At 45.8% G+C, this 13404-nt stretch overlaps 1 protein-coding gene across 1 annotated transcript in view; it reads right to left on the bottom strand.

Moving 5' to 3' along the window:
- LOC143955446 (uncharacterized) overlaps positions 1 to 13404 on the bottom strand; it is a 151205-nt gene that overhangs the window by 116975 nt on the left and 20826 nt on the right. The gene's annotated exons all lie outside the window — the stretch shown is intronic.

The following is a 13404-nucleotide window of genomic DNA, read 5'->3' as shown; positions in this document are numbered from 1 at the left end:
GGGCACCAGGCTAGAGGGAAAATCGTAAGTGGAAAGCACAGAGGAGGTCTGAGGATGAGACCCAAGAGCCGGGTTGTGAAACTGGTGGCCCTCCAGCTGTTGTGAAACTACAAGTCCCATCACGCCTCTACCTGTGGGAGTAATGCTTGTAAATGTCAGCTGTGCAATGCCTCATGGGACTTGTAGTCCGCCTCAGCTGGAGGGCCGCCAGTTTGACACGTGTGCCCAAGAGCGTTCCTCCGGACCGTAACCCCCCCCAGTGAACTAGATATTGTATGTGTCCACAAAACCTACGGGAGTTAATGATAGATTGTAAAAAAAAAAAATATATATATCTAATTCAAAAACTCACGCTGGAGAGTTAGCTCAAATAGTGAAATATGAATAAATAAAAATGAATATGAAGACCGCAGCTGCTGCACAAAAGGTGCTACAACTTTAAAACAATGAAAAATATATAAAACGGAGCTAGCAGCCTAAATCAAGCAATATACATCCTAATAAACGAGAAAACAAAAAACATAAAATCTCAAAGTGCTCAGGTGCTCCAAAACGTTTGAGTGGGTGAAGCCGCTCCCCCTTTGGTGTCCCCGCCCACCAAAACGATTGGACCCTCAGCTTCGCGGCCTGGGATCAAAAAGGCATTGATCACATGATCTGGGGATATGCTGGATGGTTCCTCAGTAAAATCTTGCAGGGAGACTTTTTTTAGACAGGAAGGATATACCACACTCCATGGATGGGGAAACAGAGAGAGAACTCATAGCGAAATAACGTCTGGCATCAATTATCACGCGCATTCAATGTGCAACTTACAGGATTTTTGGCAAAAAACAGGCATCGGTAACAAAGCCATCCGAGTTCGCCGGTGAATGGCGCGAGTTCCACGGAGTCGGAAGTTTTCGCCCGGAAGTACGGCGACGCGTTTCTCCCCCCTCCTCCAAAGCGTCATCAAGGACCTTATGTTGTAGAGGACGTAGCCCGCTGGGTCGAGGCCACTGCAAGACTGCAGGTGGTTTCTGTGGGCCCAGCAAAAAACCCAGCGGCAGAAATGACTTAACCGAAAATTTTACCTGCAACACGTACTTCTCCAATGTGCAATACAGCTTGTTCCCTCTTTCAACCTCTGTAGCACACAGGAGACGTCTGTGTGGTGGTTGAATGAATGAATGAAATACTTGTATAGCGCACAATGCGAACTGAATCGCCTCTAGGCGCTGTGGCGAGCTTTGATCATCTGCTAAAAGAGGAAGGTCTTGAGTTTTTTCCTAAAAGCCAGGTGATTTTCTTCCAGGTGGATGTTGATTGGTAGAGCATTCCATAGCCGGGGCCCTTGGACAGCGAATCTCCGATCCCCCTTGGATTTATACCGGGCTTTGGGCACGAGGAGGAGGTTTTTGTTGGCTGATGGAAGACTGCGGTTTGGTGTGTAATGATTTATTTTCTCCATTAGGTATTGCGGAGCTTCTCTATGCACGCATTTGTGGGTGAGGCAAAGGGTCTTGAACGTGATCTGATTTTTTTACGGTTAGCCAATGTAAGCTCCTCAGTGAAGGAGAGATGGATTCCCAGGGTTTTTTTCCTGTTATCAGCCTTGCCGCCGTGTTTTGGATCAGTTGTAATCGCGCAATTTGATATTGTGGTAATCCTATGTAAAGCAAGTTTGCGTAGTCCAGTCGTGAATTAATGACTGTTCCAACTACCACTGCTTTGTCATTCTTTGGGATAAAAGGGAGGAGTCTGCGAAGCATGCGCAGCAGATGGTGAGATCCACTGACTACGGCTCCTATTTGCGCATCCATTGACATTTGTGCGTCTAAAATAACCCCGAGACTCTTCGCTTTGGTCTTTGGGGAGATAGTCTGCCCAAAGACGGTTGGTGGAGACCAGGAGGTTTTGGTTGCGGGCTTATGATTTGGGTGTAAGATAAGAAGCTCTGTCTTTGATTCGTTCAGCTGGAGGGAGTTAGTGGTCATCCAATCCTCTATTGATTTGAGGCAGTTTTCAAGTTGTTGTTGGTGATCTTTTTTTCCATTGATCCAGAAATAAAGTTGCGTGTCGTCAGCGTAAGAGTGGAAGCAGAGATCTGAGCATCTGATGATTTGAAGGAGTGGGCGAATGTAAATGTTGAAGAGAACGGGTGACAACGGAGAGCCTTGAGGGACTCCGCAGGTGACTGCCCGAGTTTCGAAGAGGAATTTTCCTAGTTTCACTGTCTGTGACCGATTTCCTAGGAAGGACGCGAACCATTGGAGATCTATGTCTTGGACTTCGGCTACTTCTGTGAGACGGACGAGTAGAGTATTGTGATCTACTGTATCAAACGCTGCACTTAGGTCTAGCAGTACGAGGAGACACGGCTCTCCGTCATCTGCTGCTTCGAGGGCGTCGTCCCAAATCTTGAGGAGAGCTGTTTCTGCTCCATGACCGGGGCGGAAGCCTGATTGCAGCGGGTCCAGGAGTTTGTGAGTATCCAGGTGAAGTTGTAGCTGATGTACTACAGCTTTCTCCATGATCTTAGAAATGGTGTTGAGGCTTGTAATTGGCCTACGGTTGTTTGGATCCTGAGGGTCCAGGTTTGGTTTCTTGAGTAGAGGTTTGACGATGCCTTGTTTGAGGATGCTGGGAACAATCCCTTCGTGGAATGATCGGTTTATGAGGTGGGTTATGGTTGAAGCCACGATGTCGGAGCATTCTTTCAGTAGTTTTGTGGGGATGATGTCAATAGGTGAGCTACTGTCACGCAGTTTATTAATGATGTTTTTTGTGGTGTCTACGGTAATTGGGGATAGTGAAAATTTTGGCGGTTGCGGTATGTTGGTGCAGACATCCTCTTTATGTATTTGCTGGCTGAGGTCCGATGTTTTTCTTTCTGGTTCTCTAGCTATTTTCGAATATGTGATAATATCATCAAGGGAAACCACCACACATTGCTGACGCCTATCTCGGAGGTCATTGTTAATCAATCCCTGCGTTGTAGAGACCAAAGTCCATTAGGAGGTATTTCTAGCGTACAGTCCTAGAATTAAATGCAGTTTTCCCATTCATGGCCCTCTTTAAGCCGAAGTAGGGGGATCCAGATGATCAGTTTCAATCAGGAGCGTCTGTAAGGCTATGGCAAACTGATCCATGCGGTGGTCCTGCTCGTCCAATCTGGAAAAAATATCAAAAAGTAGGCGGAATTGCCTGCATCTTCTGAATTCATGGCCCTTGCGTAATGTCAGGAACCATAAACCAGACGATGACAGTGCAGTTAAAAATCACACCTTTAATGAAATAGCAAAAAAGTAACACAGTTCAGGAACGTAGTCAAAAGAGCCGGTAATCAGACAAGCCAAAGTCAGGAGACCAGAAGTCAGCGTAGTCGGAAGCAAAAATCGGGAACAGGTATCGGAAGAGAAGTCAGCCAGGGCAAGCCATACACAGGACCACGCCAGAGATCATAGACTATGCAAGGGCAAGGAGGAAATGAGCAAAGCTGCTTAAATAGCCAAAAAGGGCTGGCTGTAGGCTGGACTAATGAGGCAGGTAATGGTAACCAGGTGAGTGACTGTGGTAATGAGTGGCCCGTAACCGACAGCTGAGCAGCTTCCGAGCACTGAAAGAAAAAAGCTGCTCGTTAGGTAGGAGGAGCCCAACCCTGACTGAATACATTGTTTCTATGTGTTTATCAGATGATGGGGGATCTAGGTGGAGCCTCCGTACTGCTCTCTCCTTTACAATAAAGTCTCCTCTTACCCGGTGATGTGAGGGGCGGCTGATTGTCCATCATGACGTCCTTGTAGAGATCCTTGTGTCCTTCTAAATACTTCTACAAAGAGAAATAGACAGTGACATCACTTAGGAACCTGACACACACAATGATACAGTCACCATCCAGACACATCCCTTGTCTGTTACTGGATAATGTCCCACAATTCCCAGAATCCTCCTCACCTCTCCTGTCAGCAGCTCCATCATCTTCTTGGTGACTTCTAGAATCTTCTCCATGTTGTGTCTCTCAGGTTTTAGGGAATCACATGGAGGCACTGTGATGGTCATATGATCACCGGATTTCACAAGAGGAAATCTCTGTATTGGAGAACCAATAGGAACATCATGTTAGAATCTCAGAATCCTCCTCACCTCTCCGGTCAGGTCTGTGTTTTATTAATAGAGATAAGAGTGATGTCATGTGAGCTCCCAGAATCCTCCTCACCTCTCCGGTCAGATCTGTGTTTTATTAATAGAGATAAGAGTGATGTCATGTGACCTCCCAGAATCCTCCTCACCTCTCCGGTCAGGTCTGTGCTTTATTAATAGAGATAAGAGTGATGTCATGTGACCTCCCAGAATCCTCCTCACCTCTCCGGTCAGGTCTGGGTTTTATTAATAGAGATAAGAGTGATGTCATGTGACCTCCCAGAATCCTCCTCACCTCTCCGGTCAGGTCTGTGCTTTATTAATAGAGATAAGAGTGATGTCATGTGAGCTCCCAGAATTCTCCTCACCTCTCCGGTCAGGTCCGTGTTTTATTAATAGAGATAAGAGTGATGTCATGTGACCTCCCAGAATCCTCCTCACCTCTCCGGTCAGGTCTGTGCTTTATTAATAGAGATAAGAGTGATGTCATGTGACCTCCCAGAATCCTCCTCACCTCTCCGGTCAGGTCTGGGTTTTATTAATAGAGATAAGAGTGATGTCATGTGAGCTCCCAGAATCCTCCTCACCTCTCCGGTCAGGTCTGTGTTTTATTAATAGAGATAAGAGTGATGTCATGTGACCTCCCAGAATCCTCCTCACCTCTCCGGTCAGGTCTGTGTTTTATTAATAGAGATAAGAGTGATGTCATGTGACCTCCCAGAATCCTCCTCACCTCTCCGGTCAGCAGGTAGACAATCTCCAGGGTGAGGTTTAGTAACTTCTCAGTCATGTGACTCCGGTCCTCCTCCATCCTCATTCGTGCCGTCATTTGATCTATACAGGTTTCTGTCTAGACAATTGATAATGAAAATATATATGTAAATGGGGGGAATGTTCTGCCCCTGAAGGGGTTAATCTACGTTTACACACTATATATGTGTGTATCATCATCTGCTGGAGATAAAAGACATCACAGTGACTATGGAGGAAGAGGACGGACATGACGGGGGGTTACTGGGTGTAAATAGAAAATAAGATCTTATTACCTCTTCTACTGCCTCTTCCATCTTTGTCTCCTCTCTACTTCCTCCCGACTCACCTCTCACCCATAACTTCCTGTCGTGTACCTGACATCACTTCCTATCTGTTCCTGTCATCACTTCCTGTCTGTTCCTGACATCACTTCCTATCTTCCATAGAGATTTCCTGTCTCTATGGTAGAAGTGAGAAGATCACCATCAAGAAACGTCTCGTAGTATGAACACGGCCTTGTGCTGTGTGTATGTACTGTATATCCTTATAGATGGGGTCATCTCCACTCCCACCAAGGGGGGTAGGAATATATTACTGCCTAGTCCAGCCTTTTTCAGCCAGGGTTCCTCCAAAAGTTTCTAGAGGTTCCTTAAGCAATGAACAATTTCTGTCTCTCAGTAACAACTGACATCAATGATCTGTAAGGGGGCAGTCTTCCCACTGATGACGATATAAGGGGGTCCTTCTCCCATTGGTCACCAATGTAAGGGACCATTACACCGCCAACTAGGAATTACTCCAAGTTCTAGTGAAACTGAAAAGTTATTTGGCTGAGATGAAAGTATTACTATCACTGATAAATGACAGCTTGATGCTCAGTCTAGTTGTTAAAGAGAAGGGATGAGCCGAGCAAGGTGCTTTGCAAGAGGGGTCCAGCCTGGAGTGGCACCCCTTATGTTGAGGTCGTGTGTCCTAGTATATTTAGGGCAAACTACCCTTCGCCTTTCTTGGTCAGCCAAGCTGCATATTTGGATTAAGGGTCTGGTATGGATTTCCTTGGGGGCCTCAAGCTTTTTTGTTTGTTTCTTTTTGGGGATCCCCTTCAAATTTATACCAGACTCAAAGGTGCTCCTCAAGGCACTGGCCATCCCACTCTGTATGGTGGGCTATATATAAGATACAAAGAAAAAAGAAGAGAACTGCGCAATCCCCAATATTTCTATTAGGATTTAAACCAATCTACCTTAAACAGGTGTATCTTGTGATCTATAACTCTAACACACCAAACTTATAACTAAATAAACCATAAAACATTACTTATAATTGTATACAGTGAATATATATGCTCCCTCATAGGCTATGAACCAAAAAGGAAAAAACATGTGCAATTCAAAGAAAAAAAGGCATATAAAGTAAACTCAAACGGTTCTAAAACTATATGTGATAACATAAAGTCCATAAACAGTCCAACTGGAGAGACACCCTGTGTGGAAGGGATCTTATTCAATCGTAAAGCTTTTCAATCAGCGTGAAGAAAAACCAGGTGCACCTCCACCAGACAAGTAATAATAGCCCCTTACCAGATGTCCCGGTAGGGAGCGCTTAATCACAAAATGGGTCTGCAGATGGATCAAACTTGAGCCCTCCAAATGGAACACTATCGTAAGGCAGGTTAGGAGATACAACAGTCATAAACCGTCCAGCATGGGAAGACACTGTTTGAAGCGGGTCTCAGATGTATAGCATTGTAGAATCGAGGAGGGTTCACCATAGGGAGGAAAAAAAGCGCTCCAAATAGTGTAAAATCATTTATTAAAACGAATATAAAAAACAAGAGATGCACTTACAAACATGAAAGAACATCGGGCATATCATCAAACTGGGCAAGCGTCGGCCGATCGCGAACACCAATCGATATCCCTTCTAGTACCGGTTCACATGAGGCAAGTAAGCGTGTCACGCCACCCAACGCGTTTCGTGAAAAATTCACGTCGTCTGGGGTATGGGTGACACGCCATATTGCCTCCATTAAATAGTGAGTGTTGGAACAAGCCACCTCCTCCGCTGTTTGAGAGTCTCTTTCACTTCCAGGGTCAAAGGGCCAAGCCTCACTCCCATATCCAATAGAATGCGAGGTCAAAGGGCCAAGACAGCGGAAGTGATGCTCCCATGTCCAATGACGTGCAAGATCAGGGGGCCAGGGCGGCGGAAGTGATCCATGCAATCACCCGCCCCTCTCTGTTTACGTCCGAAAAAAAGGCGCTCCTTACGACGGCGTGACAACACGCCGTACGTAACGAGCGGATGACGTCACGTCGTGGATCACGAGCGGATGACAACACGACGTGCGTAGCGAGCGGATGGGCGGCGCACACCACCCACTACAAGGAAGTGTGTGCGCTCCATCTGATACCATGTCTCGCTTTCAATGTAATGGGCGTAACGAGCGGATGACACCGCACCGTACGTAGCAGACGGATGAACGGCGCTCATCACCCCTTACATGGAAGTGTGTGCGCTTCATCTGGTGCCACGTCTCACTTTCAATAAAGCGTGGTAATAACTACGGGCCTCCATAGCAAATAAATCTTCCTACTTACCCCAAAGGAGGAAGATATATATAGGAGGAAGATGTATGTACCTCAAATAAAACTAAATTAAGACAGGGGAGGAGGGGACTGGTCCAACCACAGAATTAAAAATTATTAACTGACAATTAATAGTCAAAAATAGATAAAACATGCAAGGCACTTTATAATGCATATCTAACTCATTATGTGGTTAAACACTCCGTAATGATAAAATAGCGGTATTGAATCAACTACAAAGTTCACCCACAACAAAAAGTGGAAGGGACATACACAACTGTATTATATGGAACTCAATGTATTGTGAGATATAAGATATTTCTCTCTTAGAATAGAAAAATGGGAGCTTACAAGAACAACCATCAGACGCTAAAATAAGGTAGGGGAATCCACAGATATCTAGATCCCACGATGTCTGATGGAAAAGTCATATCTGTTTAGCGTCTATACCTAGAACACTGACATAGACAACACGCTAAGCATTATTAATAAATGCATTAACGTCTGTATCTGTATTCATACCGTAAGGGGTGTAAGTTTTTAGTCTATGGATCCAAGACATCTCCAACCGTGAGATCTCTCTGACCAGAGCTCCCCCCCTCCAGTGGGGTTTGTACTTATCAATCCCCATGTACAAGGTGTTGGACGGATCCCTTCTATGTTTCTCGTCATAGTGTCTAGAAAGGGGATGTTTGTCAAAACCCCGTTTAATGTTGGCGATATGCTCAAGGTCAGATTGAATGAGCATATCGCCAACATTAAACGGGGTTTTGACAAACATCCCCTTTCTAGACACTATGACGAGAAACATAGAAGGGATCCGTCCAACACCTTGTACATGGGGATTGATAAGTACAAACCCCACTGGAGGGGGGGAGCTCTGGTCAGAGAGATCTCACGGTTGGAGATGTCTTGGATCCATAGACTAAAAACTTACACCCCTTACGGTATGAATACAGATACAGACGTTAATGCATTTATTAATAATGCTTAGCGTGTTGTCTATGTCAGTGTTCTAGGTATAGACGCTAAACAGATATGACTTTTCCATCAGACATCGTGGGATCTAGATATCTGTGGATTCCCCTACCTTATTTTAGCGTCTGATGGTTGTTCTTGTAAGCTCCCATTTTTCTATTCTAAGAGAGAAATATCTTATATCTCACAATACATTGAGTTCCATATAATACAGTTGTGTATGTCCCTTCCACTTTTTGTTGTGGGTGAACTTTGTAGTTGATTCAATACCGCTATTTTATCATTACGGAGTGTTTAACCACATAATGAGTTAGATATGCATTATAAAGTGCCTTGCATGTTTTATCTATTTTTGACTATTAATTGTCAGTTAATAATTTTTAATTCTGTGGTTGGACCAGTCCCCTCCTCCCCTGTCTTAATTTAGTTTTATTTGAGGTACATACATCTTCCTCCTATATATATCTTCCTCCTTTGGGGTAAGTAGGAAGATTTATTTGCTATGGAGGCCCGTAGTTATTACCACGCTTTATTGAAAGTGAGACGTGGCACCAGATGAAGCGCACACACTTCCATGTAAGGGGTGATGAGCGCCGTTCATCCGTCTGCTACGTACGGTGCGGTGTCATCCGCTCGTTACGCCCATTACATTGAAAGCGAGACATGGTATCAGATGGAGCGCACACACTTCCTTGTAGTGGGTGGTGTGCGCCGCCCATCCGCTCGCTACGCACGTCGTGTTGTCATCCGCTCGTGATCCACGACGTGACGTCATCCGCTCGTTACGTACGGCGTGTTGTCACGCCGTCGTAAGGAGCGCCTTTTTTTCGGACGTAAACAGAGAGGGGCGGGTGATTGCATGGATCACTTCCGCCGCCCTGGCCCCCTGATCTTGCACGTCATTGGACATGGGAGCATCACTTCCGCTGTCTTGGCCCTTTGACCTCGCATTCTATTGGATATGGGAGTGAGGCTTGGCCCTTTGACCCTGGAAGTGAAAGAGACTCTCAAACAGCGGAGGAGGTGGCTTGTTCCAACACTCACTATTTAATGGAGGCAATATGGCGTGTCACCCATACCCCAGACGACGTGAATTTTTCACGAAACGCGTTGGGTGGCGTGACACGCTTACTTGCCTCATGTGAACCGGTACTAGAAGGGATATCGATTGGTGTTCGCGATCGGCCGACGCTTGCCCAGTTTGATGATATGCCCGATGTTCTTTCATGTTTGTAAGTGCATCTCTTGTTTTTTATATTCATTTTAATAAATGATTTTACACTATTTGGAGCGCTTTTTTTCCTCCCTATGGTGAACCCTCCTCGATTCTACAATGCTATACATCTGAGACCCGCTTCAAACAGTGTCTTCCCATGCTGGACAGTTTATGACTGTTGTATCTCCTAACCTGCCTTACGATAGTGTTCCATTTGGAGGGCTCAAGTTTGATCCATCTGCAGACCCATTTTGTGATTAAGCGCTCCCTACCGGGACATCTGGTAAGGGGCTATTATTACTTGTCTGGTGGAGGTGCACCTGGTTTTTCTTCACGCTGATTGAAAAGCTTTACGATTGAATAAGATCCCTTCCACACAGGGTGTCTCTCCAGTTGGACTGTTTATGGACTTTATGTTATCACATATAGTTTTAGAACCGTTTGAGTTTACTTTATATGCCTTTTTTTCTTTGAATTGCACATGTTTTTTCCTTTTTGGTTCATAGCCTATGAGGGAGCATATATATTCACTGTATACAATTATAAGTAATGTTTATGGTTTATTTAGTTATAAGTTTGGTGTGTTAGAGTTATAGATCACAAGATACACCTGTTTAAGGTAGATTGGTTTAAATCCTAATAGAAATATTGGGGATTGCGCAGTTCTCTTCTTTTTTCTTTGTCTCTATATGTATATTACACTTTGGGTATATATTAGAACTGCTGCATCACACATTTTCGTTAAGTACACACTGTAGCGCAGATTTCCTCTCCTTTTTTTCTATATATAAGATACTCCTGACCACTGCATTCTGCACCCTGTGCTGTATATGACATACTCCTGACCACTGCACTCTACCCTGGGCTGTATATGATATACTCCTGGCCACTGCACTCTGTACCCTGGGCTGTATATGATATACTCCTGACCACTGCACTCTGTACCCTGGGCTGTATATGATATACTCCTGACCACTGCACTCTGTACCCTGGGCTGTATATAATATACTCCTGACCACTGCACTCTGTACCCTGGGCTGTATATGATTTACTCCTGACAATCACACTCTGTACACTGGGCTGTATATGATATACTCCTAACCACTGCACTCTGTACACTGGGCTGTATATGATATACTCCTAACCACTGCACTCTGTACCCTGGGCTGTATATGATATACTCCTGACCACTGCACTCTGTGCCATGGGCTGTATATGATATACCCCTGACCACCGCACTCTGTATGCAAAGTGTACAGAGTATTGTTAGTATGAACACACGATCTGTCTCCCCTCCCCTGAGAACCGGAATTCTCGCTCTGTCACAACCTTTTGCGGGTGCTTGTCGGTCATCGAGCACGCCGGGCACTCGCATCGGCTCCGGCGTGGCGCCGCCGGCCCCCTAGTGGTCAAAAGGCGAACCGACGTACAGTTACGTCAGTTTGCCCAGGGGAGCCAACCTGCCGCAGTACAGCTGCAGAGGCTGGTCGGGAAGGGGTAAAGGACATTATTTTCGAGCACTGCACCTTTTTCCCTATTACAGACATTGCTCTTCATCCAATTTTGTGCTGGCTGCTTGAACGATTACTCGTTTTTTCACCTATTGAGTTGTACCATTTTATATTATTTGGATATTCAACCAGCGCAGCAGAACTCTTTTTAAGTGTAACTTCTATATCGGGAAGTCGGGAAGATGCTGGAGAGTTTAATAAAAGATGAGTTCTTGCTGGAAAATGTTTACAGTGATATGGAACGTCCCACACTCCGCTTGAGTGTTTCCGTCCTATACCGCTTCCTCCTATCTGAATAGAGATATTATATATTATAGCCGCATATTACAACCAAGAACTAGGCAGGACTCGTTTGGCTGCAAGGCTGGTACTGTTTATTTGAACAAAGGCACACAGAGATATACACTCGAGACAATCCCCCCTCCATTGCATAATGACTCAGGGCGGGGTAAACTTTACCTCCACCAATAGCATGACACAGGTGTATTCAACTTTATAATAGTAGCCCCACCTTTGGGAGGGGCTGTTGGAGAAATCTCCCTCCCCCTCCTCTCTCACAGCTAATCCACATAGACATATGCATCCCATAATAGGTTGCTCCCAAGGCAGACAGAAACAATAGAACAATGGGATACAGCCACACCTCAAACAATCTAGTAAAGAGTCTACAACAGCATATGAGACAATATACATATATATATATATATATATATATATATATATATATATATATATATATATATATATATATATTACAATATTCCAGTGTAGCTGTACAGTGAGTCTGATTAGTGCAGATCGGACTGGGGTCCTCGGTCACTCTGTGCCCCTAATAGACACAGGGTAACTTACACATAGGAGGGGCCGGGGGAGCTGGACAAGGAGATTCCAGTGCTCTCCAAGGTAAGCTGGGTTCCACAAGCCCCCCGCCCAAAGTGACTCCCGCCACAGACAGCATGGATTCATGAAAGTCAGAAGTTTTCAGACAAACCTGATTTCATATTATGAGGAAAAACCTTTGACAAGAGGGGTGGCTGTGGACGTGGTATACTTGGACAGAGGGGTGGCTGTGGACGTGGTATACTTGTACAGAGGGGTGGCTGTGGATGTGGTATACTTGGACAGAGGGGTGGTTGTGGAGGTGGTACACTTGTACAGAGGGGTGGCTGTGGACATGGTATACTTGGATAGAGGGGTGGCTGTGGACATGGTATCATTAAACAGAGGGGTGGCTGTGGTATACTTGGACAGAGGGGTGGCTGCGGACGTGGTATACATGGACAGAGGGGTTGCTGTGGACATGGTATACTTGGAGAGAGGGGTGGCTGTGGATGTGGTATGCAAGCCGACCACAATGCACTGTTTCATTGGGCAACTATGTGGCAAATGAGGTTTAATTTTGTTTATGTAAAGTTTTGCACGTGGGGCCAAAGAATATGCATCATACATGGTGGAGAAGGATCTGGGGGAGTCAATGGCGGAGAAGGATCTGGGCATAGTCAGTGGTGAAGGATCTGGGGGAGTTAGTGGTGAAGAAGGATCTCGGAGAGTCAATGGTGGAGAAGGATCAGGGAGAGTCAATGGTGGAGAAGGATCTGGGGGAGTCAGTGGTGGAGAAGGATCTGGGGGAGTCATTGGTGGAGAAGGATCAGGGAGAGTCAATGGTGGAGAAGGATCTGGGAGAGTCAGTGGTGGAGAAGGATCTGGGGGAGTCAGTAGTGGAGAAGGATCTGGGGGAGTCAGTGGTGGAGAAGGATCTGGGTGAGTCAGTGGTGGAGAAGGATCTGGGGGAGTCAGTGGTGGAGAAGGATCTGGGAGAGTTAGTGGTGGAGAAGGATCTGGGGGAGTCAGTGTTGGAGAAGGATCTGGGGGAGTCAGTGGTAGAGAAGGATCTGGGGGAGTCAGTGGTAGAGAAGGATCTGGGGGAGATAGTGGTGGAGAAGGATCTGGGGGAGTCAGTGGTGGAGAAGGATCTAGGAGAGTCAGTGGTGGAGAAGGATCAGGGAGAGTCAGTGGTGGAGAAGGATCTGGGAGAGTCAGTGGTGGAGAAGGATCTGGGGGAGTCAGTGGTGGAGAAGGATCTGGGAGAGTCAATGGTGGAGAAGGATCAGGGAGAGTTAGTGGTGGAGAAGGATCTGGGGGAGTCAGTGGTGAAGGATCAGGGAGAGTTAGTGGTGGAGAAGGATCTGGGAGAGTCAGTAGTGGAAAAGGATTTGGGAGAGTCAATGGTGAAGGA

This window comes from Lithobates pipiens, unplaced genomic scaffold (genome assembly GCF_037356315.1).
Source record: "Lithobates pipiens isolate NorthernLeopardFrog02 unplaced genomic scaffold, aLitPip1_a1.2 Scaffold_35, whole genome shotgun sequence".
Taxonomy (NCBI): domain Eukaryota; kingdom Metazoa; phylum Chordata; class Amphibia; order Anura; family Ranidae; genus Lithobates; species Lithobates pipiens.
This window is presented reverse-complemented; position numbering and strand designations above follow the sequence as displayed.